Source organism: Rhinoderma darwinii, chromosome 1 (assembly GCF_050947455.1).
Source record: "Rhinoderma darwinii isolate aRhiDar2 chromosome 1, aRhiDar2.hap1, whole genome shotgun sequence".
Taxonomy (NCBI): Eukaryota; Metazoa; Chordata; class Amphibia; order Anura; family Rhinodermatidae; genus Rhinoderma; species Rhinoderma darwinii.
The window spans coordinates 538,352,229-538,369,003 of NC_134687.1; the positions used below are offsets into that span (position 1 = coordinate 538,352,229).

Consider the following 16,775-nt stretch of genomic DNA (forward strand, 5'->3'; position numbering starts at 1 on the left):
ACCTTGTTGGCCAGCTGCTACCCAGCTATGCGGTACGGCCCAGTGGGTCCACACCCCCCGGCATGACAGTATGCTCAGGCCATGGACCCCGCTGGCCAAGTCAAGGGCCTGTCATCCTCCCAAGCCATGCAGGCGTACCTGCAGGATCTGCAAGCACGACAGGATCAACTCCTTGTGGCAGTAGACTCCATGGCACAGCAGCTAGGGGCGCTAGCTATTTTCTCCACTGCTCCTATTCAAGCTCCTCCGATCAACCCTCCTGCTACACCTCCTGGCAGCCCCAGTTCAGACCCTCGGTTCCCGCTGCCACTGCCACCTTGGTTCCATGGAGACGCAAGTTCGTGCAGGGGGTTTCTGAATCAATGCCATATCCCCTTCACTCTGCACGCCCGAGCATTCCCTTTGGATGGAGCCAGGATCACCTTCATTATATCTCTACTTGCCGGAAAGGCCCTGGCATGGGTGAATCCAATCTGGGAACGACAGGGACCCGAGACTTCCAGGGGTTCGTGCGGTTGTTCCGTTCCATATTTGAGGAGCCTGAACGAGTCTCGTCGGCAGCCACTGCTATCTTTAATCTGCGCCAGGAGGACGCCTCCATGGGCGAATACATCATCCAGTTCCGGACTCTGGCAGGAGAATTGTCCTGGAACAATGAGGCCTTGGTAGCAGTATTCTGGCATGGCCTATCGCCTGAGATCAATGACGAACTGGCTGCTCAAGATCTCCCAGCTGCCTTGGACGACCTGATTCTACTGGCTACCCGAGTGGACATAAGGCTCAGGGAGAGTTCTCAAGAGATTCTACATTAGAGACGGCTTCCTAGACTGGCGTCCAACTTCCAGCTACCCCTCTTGCCTTGTTCTTCTGCTGTGCCCGAGGTTCTGATGCAGGTGGATCGGCTTAAACTGTCCGTTCAAGAAAAACAGCGCAGGCGCACCTCTGAACTCTATCTATATTGCGGCCTCGCTGGCCATGTCGTGCGTCTGTGTTCCCAGAGGCTAAAGAAACCCCAACGCCTGGGATTGGTTGGAGAGACAACCCTGGGCGCTACAGCATTTAATAGAGAATTCTCTTCCAAACTGTTCATTCCTGTCACCATCGTTGCTGGCGAGAGACCTCATCCAGTCTCTGCCTACCTGGACTCTGGCTCCGCAGCCAATTTTATCTGCCAAGACCTTGTGGATCTTCTTCAATTACCCACTATTTTTCTGGAGAGACTGTTGATTGTTGCCTCAGTAGATGGACTGCCTTTGCCTTACCCAGTGTTGTCTGTGACCAAGCCATTAAGACTTCAAGTGGGAGCTCTTCATTTTGAGCTCATCTCCCTGTATGCCCTGTCCAAGGCCGTCAACCCCGTGCTGCTGGGTTTGCCTTGGCTCCATCTACACTCCCCAGTCCTGCATTGGAACTCTGGATAGGTTCTCCAGTGGGGCCCCAAGTGTCTCGACCGCTGTCTGGTGCATGTCCATCTGTCCCAGCCTTCTCCACATCAGTCATTGGCAGGGTTGCCTCCTTGTTACTCTCAGTTAGCTGATGTCTTCAACAAGAAGGATGCAGAGACATTGCCACCACATCGACCATACAATTGTCCTATCGACTTGGTTCCTGATTCGCCCCCTCCTCGCGGTAGAGTATACCCTCTCTCCTTGCCAGAGAACCAGTCAATGTTGTCCTACATTAAGAAGAATCTGGAGAGTGGCTTCATACAAAAGTCTTCATCCCCGGCCGGAGCCGGGTTTTTCTTTGTCAAAAAGAAGGATGGATCTCTTCGACCCTGCATTGACTACCGAGGTCTCAACCAGATCACGATGAAGAACAGGTACCCATTGCCATTGATTTCGGAACTCTTTGATCATCGCATTCGGGGGGGGAGGAATTTTCGAAGCTAGACCTGCGGGGGGCTTACAATCCAATCCGGATCCGTCAGGGTGGCGACTGGAAGACTGCATTTAACACACGTGATGGACACTACGAATATTTGGTCATGCCCTTCGGCCTGTGTAATGCCCCCGCAGTGTTTTAAGAATTTGTCAATTACATTTATCGTGATCTCCTCTATGTCTGTGTTGTGGTGGATCTTGATGATATCTTGATTTTTTTTCCCCAGATCTTGTGACTCATCAGGGTCATGTCCGCCAGGTGTTGCTTAGATTAAGCGAGAATCATCTTTATGCCAAGTTGGAGAAGTGCGTGTTCCAAGAGAAGTCTCTACCCTTCCTGGGCTATATAATCTATGATTAGGGTCTCAAAATTGGCCCTGAGAAGGTCAAGGCTGTCCTGGAGTGGCCATGTCCCCAAGGCTTAAGGGCCATACAACGCTTCCTGGGATTCGCCAACTTCTACAGACTGTTCATTTCCAACTCCTCTTCTGTGACAGCCCCCATCTCTACCCTAACTAAAAAGGGTATGAATGCCAAGGTATGGACTCCAGAGGCGGAAGTCGCATTTAAAACCTTAAAAAAGGCCTTCATGTCAGCCTCTATTCTTCATCATCCTGATGTATCCCTACAGTTTTCGTTAGAGGTGGACGCCTCCTCTGTTGGTGCTGATGCATTTTTGTTCCACAGAGATTCGAAAGGCAAGACGGTGGTATGTGGTTACTACTCCAAGCTGTTTTCTCCCGCAGAGCGCAACTATTCGATTGGGGATCGGGAGTTATTGGCCATCAAGCTGGCACTGCAGGAGTGGAGACACCTACTGGAAGTGCAGCTCATCCTATCCTGGTCTTCACGGACCACAAGAACCTGACCTACCTACAGACGGCTCAACAGCTGAATCCTCGTCAAGCCAGGTGGTCATTGTTTTTTGCATGGTTCCGGTTCGAACTCCACTACCGACCTGTCGACAAGAATGTGAGGGCCGATGCCTTGTCTAGGTCATTTGAGACAGAGGACACTGTGGAGTCCCCACAGAATATTATCGATCCTTCCTGCATCTACTCTGTTAACCCTCTGCAGGTTAGAGACATTCCTCCGGGAAGAACTTTAGTACGTCTGGCTGACCGATGAAGAATCCTACGCTGGGCTTACAGTTCCAAGCTGGCAGGTCACGCGGGACCCGAGACCTTATTGCCCGTCAGTTCTGGTGGCTGATGCTGCCCAAAGACGTCATGGACTTTGTCTCCTGATGTACGGTGTGTGCAGCAAACAAAAGTTGCCCACTCCAGGCCAGCCGATGCCCCCTGGCGGCATATTGCTATGGACTTTGTCACAGATCTCCCTCTCTCTGCGGGATGCAGTGTGATCTGGGTGGTGGTGGATCGTTTTTCTAAAATGGCTCATTTTGTTTCCCTGACTGGCCTGCCTTCTGCTGCTCGACTGGCTGACCTCTTCATACAACACATCTTCCGTCTGCACGGCTTGACTCTGCATATTGTCTCGGATCAAGGGGTCCAGTTTACCACAACGTTCTGGAGAGCACTCTGCGGCCCACTCGGTGTAAAGTTGGACTTCTCCTCAGCTTATCATCCTCAGTCCAATGGACAATTCGAAAGGGTTAACCAAATAATGGAGAACGATCTGCGGCACTTTGTCTCCAGACGACATGATGACTGGGTGCAGCTGTTCCCGTGGGTGGAGTTCTCCTTTAACAACCATACCAGTGAGTCCACCACCTACCAGTCCTTTCTTCATAGTCTACGGCCAACATCCTCGAATACCCCTACCTGGCTCTACTATGTCCCAGGTGCCTGCATCCGACTCTACCTTCAGGGACACGATCTTCTATTCTGCTGGCGGTGGACCGCATGAAGAGAAAGTCAGACACTAGAAGACGAGAGCCTCCTCAGTTTCTTCCGGGTACGAAGGTCTTGCTGTCTTCCAGGAATATCTGGCTGAGGGTGCCGTCTTGCAAGTGTTTGCTCCCAGGTTCCTTGGACCCTTCGAGATTCTGCTACAGATCAATCCTGTGTCATACAAGCTTCGACTGCTTCCTACCCTCAAGATCCCCAACTCCTTCCATGTCTCCTTGCTGAAACCCGTGGTCCTGAACCGCTACTCCAGGACTCCTAGTTCCGCAGTGGCTCCTGGCGGTTCATCTGGAACTTTCATAAAATTTTCCTGCAACAGGTTGAGGAACTGTCTCCCCTTTGCAGTTGAAGCCAAACCATGACACCAATTATTATCCCTGTAATTAAAATCTCCCATTATCACTACTGCACCCGCCTGTGCAGCCCGCTCCATCTGTTTATATAACTGAACTACCATCTCCTCAGTTATATTGGGGGGTTTATAGATTACACCAAAAGTTGTTTTTTTCAGTGTTTACCTCCCTTTGTAATTCCACCCACAAGGTTTCAATCTCCTCACAATCTTCACCCACTATTGTCTTTTTCACACTCACCTTCATATCACTTCTCACATACAGACATACACGACTGCCTTTCCTATTTGTCCTGTCTTTCTGAAACAGTGTAAAACCCTGTAGATTTACAGCCCAGTCATGAGAGGAGTCTAGCCATGTTACAGCAACACCAACTATATCTATATGTTCCTCCAGTACCATGGCCTCCAAATCCCCAATTTTTCTTGCTAGAATTCTGGCATTTGTGAACATACACCTTAACTTGCCTTTCAGTTTTTTACTTTCAGTATCAGAAATGTGATTATTTGACATTATTTGGGCATTTTTGTTTTCACTGCTGTTTTGTAACAAAAGGATCTCCTTATCCTATTGTCTAGTCCTCTCCCCAGAGTCTATTTCTCCCCCCACCAATTTAGTCTGACCCCTCTCTAACCTGGCTACCCCTTTATTTTCTACATTTACCTCTCTCCTCAGCTCTAGTTTAAATACTCCGCGACCCCATATGTGCTCGCAAATGTTTATTTGCAGTATCTGAAATAACATTTTCACAACAAATTAAGATGAAGTGATGAAGAATTATTCGCTAATACTGCAGAGCGAATGGATTATGAACCATTGGAAAGGTCAAACACAGAAAAATGAACAAACTCATGTTTCAGAGATGGTCATAAAAGTTGAGGAAGTGCTCCATTGTTCTGATCGGCACAGAAGCCTGCAGTTTTGGAGTTTTGGTGATATTGAGTTGATAATGATGCCCCAAAGCTGCCCATGGTAATTTTATTCCCACCCTCCAGGCTATATTTAATTCCTTACTAGGAAATTCTGCTGATACTCCTTCAGAGTTGGATCGGGCTCACAAAAGGTTGGGACCCTGAAGCAATAATCCAGCCAGACCATAAGATTTAGTGTTCCGGATAAATTTTTTCAAAATTAAAGATGATATCATGAGGCAGGCACGCAATAAGGGAAACATAGGCTTTGATGGTGCAGCTCCTCTTAGACCTTTCTCGTCATACCCTGGCGAAAAGGAGAGCACCAAGTTCACTTCTGGATGCACTTAGGAAAAGGGTCAGTACTCCTAGCGATACCTGTTACTTTGCCCATTCAGTATGAAACTCCTAAATGTGTCATAAAAGGGATTTTAATCCAACAGGGCTCTAACCTTAAAAAAAAAAGTGTTCTTTTAGAATTAAACAGATCTTAATTCACATTTATGACCTTGAAATGGCTCATAAACTAAAGACTACTACCATTCATTGTACAACATCAGAAGCGGACATGGCCTCTAACAATTTCACTCAGAATGTAGATTCCTGCATAACGTCCACAGCCCTCCCCACTCTAGATTCTTCTGAGATTGACTCCCTAGAAGGACCATCCTCAGAACAAGAATTCGCAGCAGTTTAAAAAAAACATAGCCAAAAGTCCAAGCCCAGACGTGTTTATCGTCCAGTTTGACAATGCTTTTACAACTCTTAGCCTTTTAATAAAGGTATTTATTTCCACCTCCTCGACACTTGCGCCTTCGCTAATCTCTCTCTACTTTTTCATCTCTCTTATTCTTCTTACAATTACCAGGTCTGCAATTATTATCACGCTGTAAGGCCAGATTCCCACGAGCATGTGCGTTTTGCGCGCGTTGCAGTTCCGTGTGTCATCAGTGAATGGTGCGTGGCTGCGTGATTTTCATGCATATGCCATGGTAACACAAACCCCAACATATAAACATACAAATAAATGACAACCACAACTTTATAATTGGAAATATAGGCCGCAATGTTTATTAAGGGTTACCCAAGAATAAATAATTCAATCCAACATAACCATAAAATTATTGAAAATTCATTAATCAATCATCATCAAATTATTGAACCAAGTCCCCCCAGCATTAGCTGGGAGACTAAACCCCACTAGTAAACATTGCGACAGGGAAGACCTTTTTAAAAAAAAGGGGAGGGCTGGGCGGGGCTTGTCTTGAATCTTCTTCAAACGGCACCGGAACACTGCCGGACACCAGAATTTAAACAGGAAATCTTCCCGCCGTTGCTGCTCATTATCCAATCAGTAAAAAGCGCGGGCTTCACGAGCGCAAGGTGGAAAATTCCAGAAACTGCTCGTACATTCCTGTACAGCTGACCTGAACCTGACCCATGCAGGTAAATACCAACTGTAATAATAAAAGAGGCGTGGGGAGGAAGAAACCAAACCAGAAACTACCAACCTTTAAATCATAAAAATTATGTTGGGCTGTGATACCATGTGTCCCCCAAGCGATTGCTATGGGGGGCCCTGGCATGGTAACACAAACCCAACATATAAACATACAAATAAATGACAACCACAACTTTATAATTGGAAATATAGGCCGCAATGTTTATTAAGGGTTACCCAAGAATAAATAATTCAATCCAACATGACCATAAAATTATTGAAAATTCATTAATCAATCATCATCAAATTATTGAACCAAGTCCCCCCAGCATTAGCTGGGAGACTAAACCGCACAAGCCATGAATCATCGATACATGCCCCCCCCCCCCCCCCCCAAACATCGCAGCCATTTTTCAATAACATTTTGCAGACCTAAATTAAAAATATCAATCCCCACTTCAGAAAGATGAATATCATCTGACCTATAAAGGCCTGATGTAAAACCCTCCAGATCAATATGTCTGTATGAAAAAACCCCTAAAGAGGGTAAATACTTCTCCATTGCTCGATTGACTCGAATAATCGAGGAACAATTTCCGAAAAAATTAAAACAGAACTGGGAAACATGCATTGTATTACAGCTAAATCTCTTCTCATTTCCCAAATTAGCTCTAATGTACTAACTTTTCCAATGTCATTACCACCGATATGAATTATTAAAACGTCCGGACATGGCCAAGACAAATTCAGTTTCTTCAATTCAGCCAGAACTCTCTTCCACTGTAATCCTCTTATACCCCACCAAAAAATATTAAAAACATTCGGATCAAAAGATAAATTCTCTGAATAACTCCGCTTGCTTGCTCTCTTCTGAGCCCAATAGATAAGAGTGGCCAACTATCCAGACCACTAATTTTTTACCTAAAGGAAATAATAATTAATTCATAATCAACAAGTCAGGTCTAATATATAGTCTAAATCTGTTTGATTCCCATCTACCTATACGCTTAATTATTGATTCATCCAAACCTAATCTGGCTGCTTCCGTAGCAGCCCCAATTCTAAAAGAATGGGATGAAAATGTAAAATCACCCAAGTCTTACGAAACTAAACATTTCTTAAAAATTGAAGTAAATTGGAACCTAGTTAATGGAGACATATCCTGGTGTAACAAAAAGGGGCCTGTAACTGCAGGTCTAATTTTAAACCATTACTGAATATTTAGTACCGGACAAATTTCAGAGCCTTCAAACTTATTTAGACGAATCCAGAAACCACGACCAGACTGATCCGTTTTTGATTTTCTCAAGAAAATAGATCCGTTTTTGATTTTCTCAAGAAAATAGATACAAACGAACTTCTCAACTGAACATCTTTACAATCTAAACCAGAACTAACTTTTTTATTAATCGATACTAATTCACCTATTCTTAATGCTGCAAAGAAGGCGACTACAAACGCTGTGCGAAATAAACAAACTTCAAAACTGTCAAAACAAATCTGCTCCAAAGCAGACCACAATTTACTCAAAAGATCAACAGAAATAGGTCTCCTACCATCTGAGCAAGAAAAATTCCTCCGATAACCCTTCAGTAATTGCGTGACTGGAAAATAATTGATTGGTTGTGAACCCAATAATTTCCTAAAAAATTAGATTCCTGCCAGGATTTTTGAAATGTAAGACGCAGAAAATTCATTCTGAATTAAATCACAGATAAATAATAAAAATAGACTAACATCATCATGTAAATAATCGACCTCTAAATTTGCACAAAAGGAAAGCCAATCATTCCATGCAGCTGAATACTCAGCCCATGTTCTAGGTGCTAATGAATTTCTAATATTAGAAGAAATCAATCCCAGATCAAGTCCCACAAATGAATTGGGCATGGGATCCCTTCTTCCTCTGCCTCCGGAGCCAGCTCTCGAAACTTCTGCCACTGACAACGAGACAGAGAATCTGCTAAATTATTACTTCTTTCTTCAATATAACTCGCTTTCAACCATATATTAAAAGATAAACAACACAGTACCAAATGTCTTAACAGCTTAGTGGTAAGATCATATTTTGATGACAACGTATTTATAGCAAATACAACTCCTTTGTTGTCTGTAAACAAACAAATTCTTCTATCTTTAACCCCTTAACGCACCATGACGTAACTGTATGTCAAGGTGAGCAGTAAGTTCGCGCACCTTGACGTACAGTTACGTCAGTGCTTTGACAGTTAACCGCCGCGCGGCGCTACACCGCAGCGGCGGATAACTGTGCAGGGTGTCAGCCCTGCTCTCCCCGTTGCCGATCAGCGGCCTGTCGCCGCTGATATCGGCAGTTAACCCCTTAATTGCGGCGCTCGATTTTGAACGCCACAATTAAGGTCTTTAGCGCCCATCGGCAGCCCCCATGTGAAATCACGGTGGCTGGCGATGGTACCCATGGCAACCGGACGCCAGACAATGGCTTCCGGGTTGCCATGTACAGAAGCCTATGAGGACCACCCGGAGGGTGGTCGTCGTAGGCTTCCTGTCAGTGTGACAGTTACGTCACAATGACAGTTGGAATGCATTACACTACGTGTGTAGTGTAATGTATTCCAGCAGCGATCAGAGCTGCAAGTCTAAGTGTCCAATAGTGGGACAAGTGAAAAAAGTAAATAAAAGGATAAAAATGTTTTAAAAAAAGTGTAAAAATAAAAGTTATAAGTGACATAAACAAGAACTGCTTTTTTTCCTATAATAAGTCTTATATTATAGGAAAAAAAATGAATACGTAAAAAAAAAGTACACATATTTGGTATCACCGCGTTCGTAACGACCCCAACTATAAAACTATAATATTATTTTTCCCGCACGGTAAACACCGCAAAAAAAAATAAACGAAAAACAATGCCAGAATCACTATTTTTTTGGTCACCACCCCTCCCAAAATACACAATAAAAAGTGATCAAAAAGTCGCATGTACGCCAAAATAGTACCGATAAAAACTACAACCCGTCCCGCAAAAAACAAGCCCTTACACAGCTTTTTTGACTGAAAAATAAAAAAGTTATGGCTCTCAGAATATGGTGACACAGAAAATAAATTATTTTCTAAATAAGTTATTTTTTTTCGCAAACGCTGCAAAACATAAAAAAACGTATATACATATGGTATCGCCGTAATCGTACCGACCCGCAGAATAAAGTATAATAGTCATTTATAGCCCAGGGTAAACGCCGTCAAAAATAAATAAAAATCATTGTCAGAATTGATGGTTTTTGGTCACCTTGCTTGCCGAAAAATTTAATAAAAAGTGATCAACAAAGTCGCATGTACCCCAAAATGGTACCAATAAAAACGACAGCTCGTCCCGCAAAAAAATATGCCCTCACACCACTCTATTGACAGAAAAATAAAAAAGTAGTGGCTCTCGGAAAGCGGGGAGGAAAAACGAAAAAGCAAAACATGAATCAGTTCGTAAAGGGTTAATTACTTTCGAATGAAAAAACTTTTATGACCACATGTGGGGTATAGCCGTACTTGGGAGAAATTGCTTTACAAATGTTGCGGTGCTTTTTCTCCTTTGCTTCTGAGGCCTGTGTTTCAGTCCATTATCACACTAGGGCCACATGTTGGATATTTCTAAAAACTGCAGAATCTGGGCAATAAATATTGAGTTTCATTTCTTGGGTAAAACCTTCTGCGGTACATAAAAAATTTATTAGAAATGAATTTTTGAAGAAAAAAAATGAAATTTGTAAATTTCACCTCTACTTTGCTTTAATTCCTGTGAAACGCCTAAAGGGCTAAAATACTTTGTGAATGCTGTTTTGAATACTTTGATGGGTGCAGTTTTCAAAATGGGGTGACTTCTGGGGACTTTCTAATATATAAGGCCCTCAAAGCCATTTCAGAACTGAACTGGTCCCTGAAAAAATAGCCTTTTGAAATTTTCTTAAAAATATGAGAAATTGCTGCTAAAGTTCTAAGCCTCGTAACGTCCTAGAAAAATAAAAGAATGTTCAAAAAACGACGCAAACATAAAGTAGACATATGGGAAATGTAAACTAGTAAGTATTTTGTGTGGTTTTACTATCTGTTTTACAAGTAAATACATTAAAATTTAGAAAAATGCAAATTTTTGCAAATTTTCTCTAAATCTTGGCGTTTCTTACAAATAAATATTGAATTTAACGACAAAATTTTTTCAGTATCATAAAGTACAACATGTCACGAGAAAACAATCCCAGAATCGCTTGGATAGGTAAAAGCATTCTGGAGTTATTACCACATAAAGTGACACATGTCAGATTTGCAAAAATGGGGCTGGTCCTGAAGGCCAAAACAGGCTTAGACACTAAGGGGTTCAATTTAAAACCCCAAATTACAATAGCAACTAGCACAGGAAAAAGTTCGAGTAACACTATATTCTTGTTAACTTTATTCAATATCCAAGAATCCGGCCACGTCTCCGCCGACCATCTACCACACCAAAAATGCATCAAAACAGCATGTGTGACAGTACCCTTAGGGTATGTTCACACAACCTATTTTCAGACGTAATTCAGGCGTTTTACGCCTCGAATTACGTCTGAAAAGACGGCTCCGTTACGTCTGCAAACATCTGCCCATTGCTTGCAATGGGTTTTATGATGTTCTGTTCAGACGAGGTCTAATTTAAAAATACGCCCACGTCAAAGAAGGGCAGGACACTTCTTGGGACCTTTTTGGAGCCGTTTTTCATTGACTCCAATGAAAAACAGCTCCAATTACGTCCATAATGGACACCGCGAAAAACGCGAGTACTTGCAAAAATTTCTGAAATTCAGGAGCTGTTTTCGCCTGAAAACAGCTCCGTAATTTCAGACATATTTTGCGTTTGCGTGTGAGCATACCCTTAGGCCTCACACGTTGTGGTAAATTTTAATTTTTTGCTCTGATTTTTGCAAAATGGCGTGGCTTTACTGTGAGCTTCCAACATAAATTGACCGAAATGTGTGAATACAGCTTAAAGGCCTTTTTACACGGACCGATTATTGGGCAAATGAACGCTCACAAAATGCTCGTTCCCGATCATTGTGTAAACAGGGCAAGGATCAGCCAATGAATGAGAAAATGCTCGTTCATTGGCTGATTGTGACATTTATGCTGCAAGCAATATTATCGTTGTCGGCAGCGCATCTCCCTGTGTAAACAGGGAGATGTGTGCCGACATGATAGAAACTTATGGGGGCGAGTGATCCTAATAATCAGCTCTCATCCCCATACATAGATCCTTGTGAAAGGAGCAAACTGGCGCCGATCAACGAGCCATGTAAGAGGACCCTTAGATTGCAGTGAAATAAGTACCTGGCTCAGAAATTTAGTCTGATTGTTATTTATATGGTGTTAAAGAAACACTTAACCTAGAAATTAGGATTTTTTTCCGTGTTCCTGAAATACAGTCTTGCAAAGAACACTGTGGTTAATTTCCTAATGATTTTTTCTATTTTCAATGTCACATGGCTTAAAGAGAACCTTTCACCTGCCCATACATGTGCAGCTGAGTGCAGCATGTAATAGACAGGGCTGTACAAACCCTGGGGCACTTTACATTCTCTTCCTACTCTCCTCCGTTATTTAGATATTGGCACCGTTATATTTGGCACCCAATATTTAAATAAGCCTCTGAACTGGCAAGGGGGCGTGTAACATCGCTGTGACAAAGTCCAATCAGCTACAGACTGTGTCACAGCAAGAGCTGGAGGGAGGAGCACGCACGCACGCGCTCTAGCCAGACAAGCTGAATGAGACTGTGTGATCTCTGATGAGAGATCATAAAGTCTTGTCCTTGTGTGCCGAGAGCTGAAGAATGAGTGAGAGCAAGCGCGCACAGCTCCGATGTCACTGTCGAAGATACTCCCACCGCCATTCTTCTTCTCCTCTTTTGTTACGTCGTGGTGGCGGAGCTGCGCATGCCAAATAAACTTTCCAAAAAAGCCAAATTATCATCTACATTATAATTAAAGACCATCTGACTTGAGTATAACATTTCCAGTTTAGACAAAACTATTTAGGCCCGACTGTTTTCAGTAAATTGGCTTTCAGTGACTGAGTACAATTAATGACTACAGGTCTAAGAAAGCTTGTCATTTAATACACTTTTTTATTTCTGCTTTATACAAACAGTGGGGATAGATCCATTAAGCACCTAGCTATTAGTATTGTTTAATGCATGTGCTTTTGTGAAATTGAGATGTCTAATTACAGCTTGTACATTCGCTATCCTAAAAGCTTACACTAAGTTTTCATCTGTGGCAAGCAGCAGATAGATTATAATAAGTAGATTTTAACATTTCTATGATTCCACATTTTTACATGTCATGCTTTGTTTTCCAGTTAAAGATGCTATAATTATTTTAACCCAAAAGGATCAGTGGGCGATCATTTGTGGCCTCAAAACATTAGCAGCAGCATGATGTCAAAGAACTTGAAGGGTGTGAAGAAGACCTGCTTTCAGGTAAGTGGCCGAAATAGGTTTAGAATATTGTAGGTGCAGTAGTTCGGGCAAGATGTCAAGCAAGAGGAAGAATTCTGCAGTGATAGGGAGGTAATCATTGGTAAAATAAGCACTGGTTTAATGAACACTAAAGCCTTATGCACACAAACTCATCCCGGATTTGTAATGTACAGATACATAATACGTCTCCTATAGACTGCAATGGGCCAATATGCCTTCAATTTTATACTGGTTTTTTTTCTATGGATTCTGTATGAATAGTGGCTCATTCCATTGCATGCAGTATTGCGGAAGTATTCTACCCTAGAATAATTGATTTTAGGGGAAAATCCAGTGCCGTGTAGAGGCACCATACAGTGGCACATAGAGTGCCTTAGGCTTTGTAACATGGAACAGTAAGAACTCTGTGTGCTGACATACACACCCTCTGTGCTTGTGTCCTAAATGTAAAAAATATAAAAAATATATGCTTCATAATATGCTTTTCTTCTATGACCTTATTCTGTCTCATTTTCCAATAAGAACTGTGAAAAATATATAAAGGAAAAATCTTTATGTGTCCCAGGAGATCAGCCATTTATACACCCATTCTTTTTCTCAAATCTAGTGTTGGCTGTATAATTAGCCAATGGCATAAAATGTCAGTCGAGCAGAGGCAGACTGAGAATTGTCTGGGCCTCCAGGCAATAAAGGTCACAGGCCCTTAACGTGTTTTTTGTTTTGTAAAGTATTTGTGCATGTTTATTTCAATAAAGAGAGGGAAATAAGTCGCTACCAGGGGCTCATCTCTGGGGAAAAAAGGATCTGGCATGTTGAAATTCAACATGGATAGTCAATCTGGCCACGCAATCTGGCCTATGTCAATAAAATTTGTGTATGGCCAGCTGAAAGCAAGTAGATGCATCAGAAGTCCCCCCCCCCCCCCCCCCCAATGCTCTCTCTGCATTAGAAGACCAAAACCACTAAGCCCTCTATGTACATTTTTCTTCGGTTCACTTTTATCATTAATTTCTTGGTTTAGTGTTCCAATGAAATTATCCTTTTGCATGAAAAGATTAGAAGGTTCAACTTTGCAATTTTAATTGATGGCACATACTGTAAAATGGTCTCAGTCTTCCCAAATTATCTAATATTATCTCTCTAACTTTTGTCAAATGTTCAATCCATAGTAGCTTTTATGCTACATCACAGTCAGCGAGTTTATTTGTATATACTGTATCTGCATAATATTTCCACCTCATGTGTTAAGTTTAGTTGATTAAAAGCTTAATGAGCTAAAATAGCCCTAAATCTATGCATATTCTCCCCATTAATAGAAGAACTAGCTCAGTGTATGAACTCGTATTAGGGGATGCACGAGGGCAGAAGTCCTCTTGCCTAAGTGCCATATGGTCATATGGCAGTTAAACATAGCAGTAAGACAGGGAAAGAAACAGGTATGATAACATTAACTATTCAAACAAACTTGCCTACAGCTCAACTGTTATGGTTAATTGTTTCTACATCTGCCTTCACCCAAGAATATTCACCATGTTCCCTGCTTCTATCTTCATTTTGGCTGTTGTTGTATTTAAAACCTTTCACCCATTCATTCCTTTGGTGGTTTCTAGCCACATCATTCCCTCTCTCTTTCCTTCGCCCACGTACAGCTCACATGCACTATTCACTTTCTTAACTCATATTTTCCAACTCTTTTATAATGTCCAGGAAACTCCTGAGAAAAAGAAGAGATCTCTTGGACTCCCGGAAATGCTAGAAAATCTCCCGAGCACCAGACATATTCACCTCTTCCTGTTCCTGCGCTTCCCTCCACTCTCGAGAACCTAGTCTAAGGTCTGTTAAGGGATAAGGAAAAATTTATCTTGATTCTACTACTATTTGCTACAGCGGACATCTCTCCTACAACTTTTACCTTCAATTACTGCTTACTTCAACTTCTTATCTGCCATACAAATAAACACTGCATATCTGTTTAACATTGGTTGTATTTTCTCTTTTAACTGTGCACTCTGGAACTCTCTGCCTGTGTGCAACAAACTCACCTTTATTCACAACTTATTCTGTTCAAACTCCCACAGAAACATGGCTTCAACAGTCTGACCCTGAATCCCATGCCGCTCTAACTCAATATGGTTTTCTCATACACCTAGACGTGAGAACAGGCAGGGTGAAGAAGTAGTCACTGCACTTTTCAGGTCACCCTGGTGCCCTTAGTTACATAGTCCTCTTTGAGGTCCACATCCTCACACTCTTCAATCATTCTTCCTTCTAGTGGTAGTTGATTACCTCCCCCTTGCTCGTTTTGCTGCTTGACTTCCTCATTTCCTATGTTGTGAAATACCTACTCTCATTATAGGTGACCCCAACTTCCTCATCTGCCTCTCAGTTTCTATCTTTAACCTCCTCCATATGTCTTTCACAACTTACTAATTCTCCTACACGTGAAGAAAGGGATTCAGTTGATCTGGTCTTCTGAATCCACTCAGTTTCTAACTTCATTAATTCTCCTCTTCTACTCTCTGAATATAACTTTCTCTCCTTTACTATAAAAAATGCTCAGCCTTCACAGGAAACACCTACCCATCACACATAAAGAAATATACATGTTATTAACACTCAGCAACTTATAGATAGTTACAATCTTCATTGACCCCTATCTATTCCCTTTCCTGTCCCAATCTGGCTGCCAAACATTATAATGAAACACACAAAAGGGCTCTGAATGTAGTAGTGCTCCCTACGCTCCGAACCTCCAGGCACAGACAGTACCAATCTTGGCACACGTCTCAACCCCTTTTTTCAGCGGGGCTGAAGGTGTGCCGAAAATCTATGGAGAAGATCACATATGTCAACAGACTTCCTCAATTACAGGTTTATGCTCAAAATATAAAACGCTGCCCTTTGTCATGCCAAACAAGCCTATTTCACCTCTCTGATCTTAACAATATCTTATAATCCAAAATGACTCTGATACATTTAGTTCCCTCCTTAAAGAGGCTCTGTCACCAGATTATCAAATCCCTATCTCTTATTGCATGTGATCGGCGCTGCAATGTAGATAACAAAACCACCGAAAAAGGCCATACTTACAAATGGACACAGCCAGGTCAGAAACGCTGATGAAGGAGTGAGCAGGTGCTTTAAATAATAATAGCCACTCCCACTGGTCTTGAGGGGAGTGGTGTGTGGTGCATGGGATGTGTAGTAAGAAATAATAAATGAATAGTGTGTGTGCAAGTGTAATACTATAAGTGAAATATAGGGGGCAGTAATGAGTGAAGTGCCTCAATAGAAATAAATGGATAATGGGGTGCAAGTGTGTGAAACATGGAGGGATAGTGTGTACGTCATGAGGCACAAAGTGTATAGCCAGGTAGAAGCCTATTTGTGACGCCTTGATTGTTCATAGAGCGGGCTACCCTGCTTGCTATGCCAAACAACAACACACCATGCTCTCCCAGCATCAAAGACCCGGCTGTGTCCAAGAGAAGCGAATATACGTAGTAATGAAAAATACCTGGGGTATTAGTAATCATTTTGGCCAAAAGGACGCAAGCTCGCAATCCACGACAAGGATCCCCAGACTTGCGAGTCCCTAACTCCTTAAATGGAACAGAATGTTCCTGATGTACAGACAGAACCGATAAAAACAAGGGGACATATACAAAACCACCGAAAAAGGCCATACTTACAAATGGACACAGCCAGGTCAGATAACAGTAACGTTTTTGTTTGGTATTTTTGCAGCGCCGATCACTTGCAATAGGAGATAGGGATTTGATAATCTGGTGACAGAGCCTCTTTAAGTGCAGGCGCCTATCACAGATATCAGTTCTGAAG

General features: G+C 42.5%; 1 long non-coding RNA gene across 1 annotated transcript in view; it reads left to right on the forward strand.

The window, feature by feature from the left end:
* Positions 1 to 14,866, forward strand: part of LOC142745210 (uncharacterized) — a 133,254-nt gene extending 118,388 nt beyond the window's left edge. Inside the window, exons 5-6 of the long non-coding RNA XR_012881679.1 lie at positions 12,815 to 12,935; positions 14,643 to 14,866. This is a non-coding gene — a long non-coding RNA (uncharacterized LOC142745210). The remainder of the gene's footprint in view (positions 1 to 12,814; positions 12,936 to 14,642) is intronic.
* Positions 14,867 to 16,775: the final 1,909 nt, after the last annotated feature.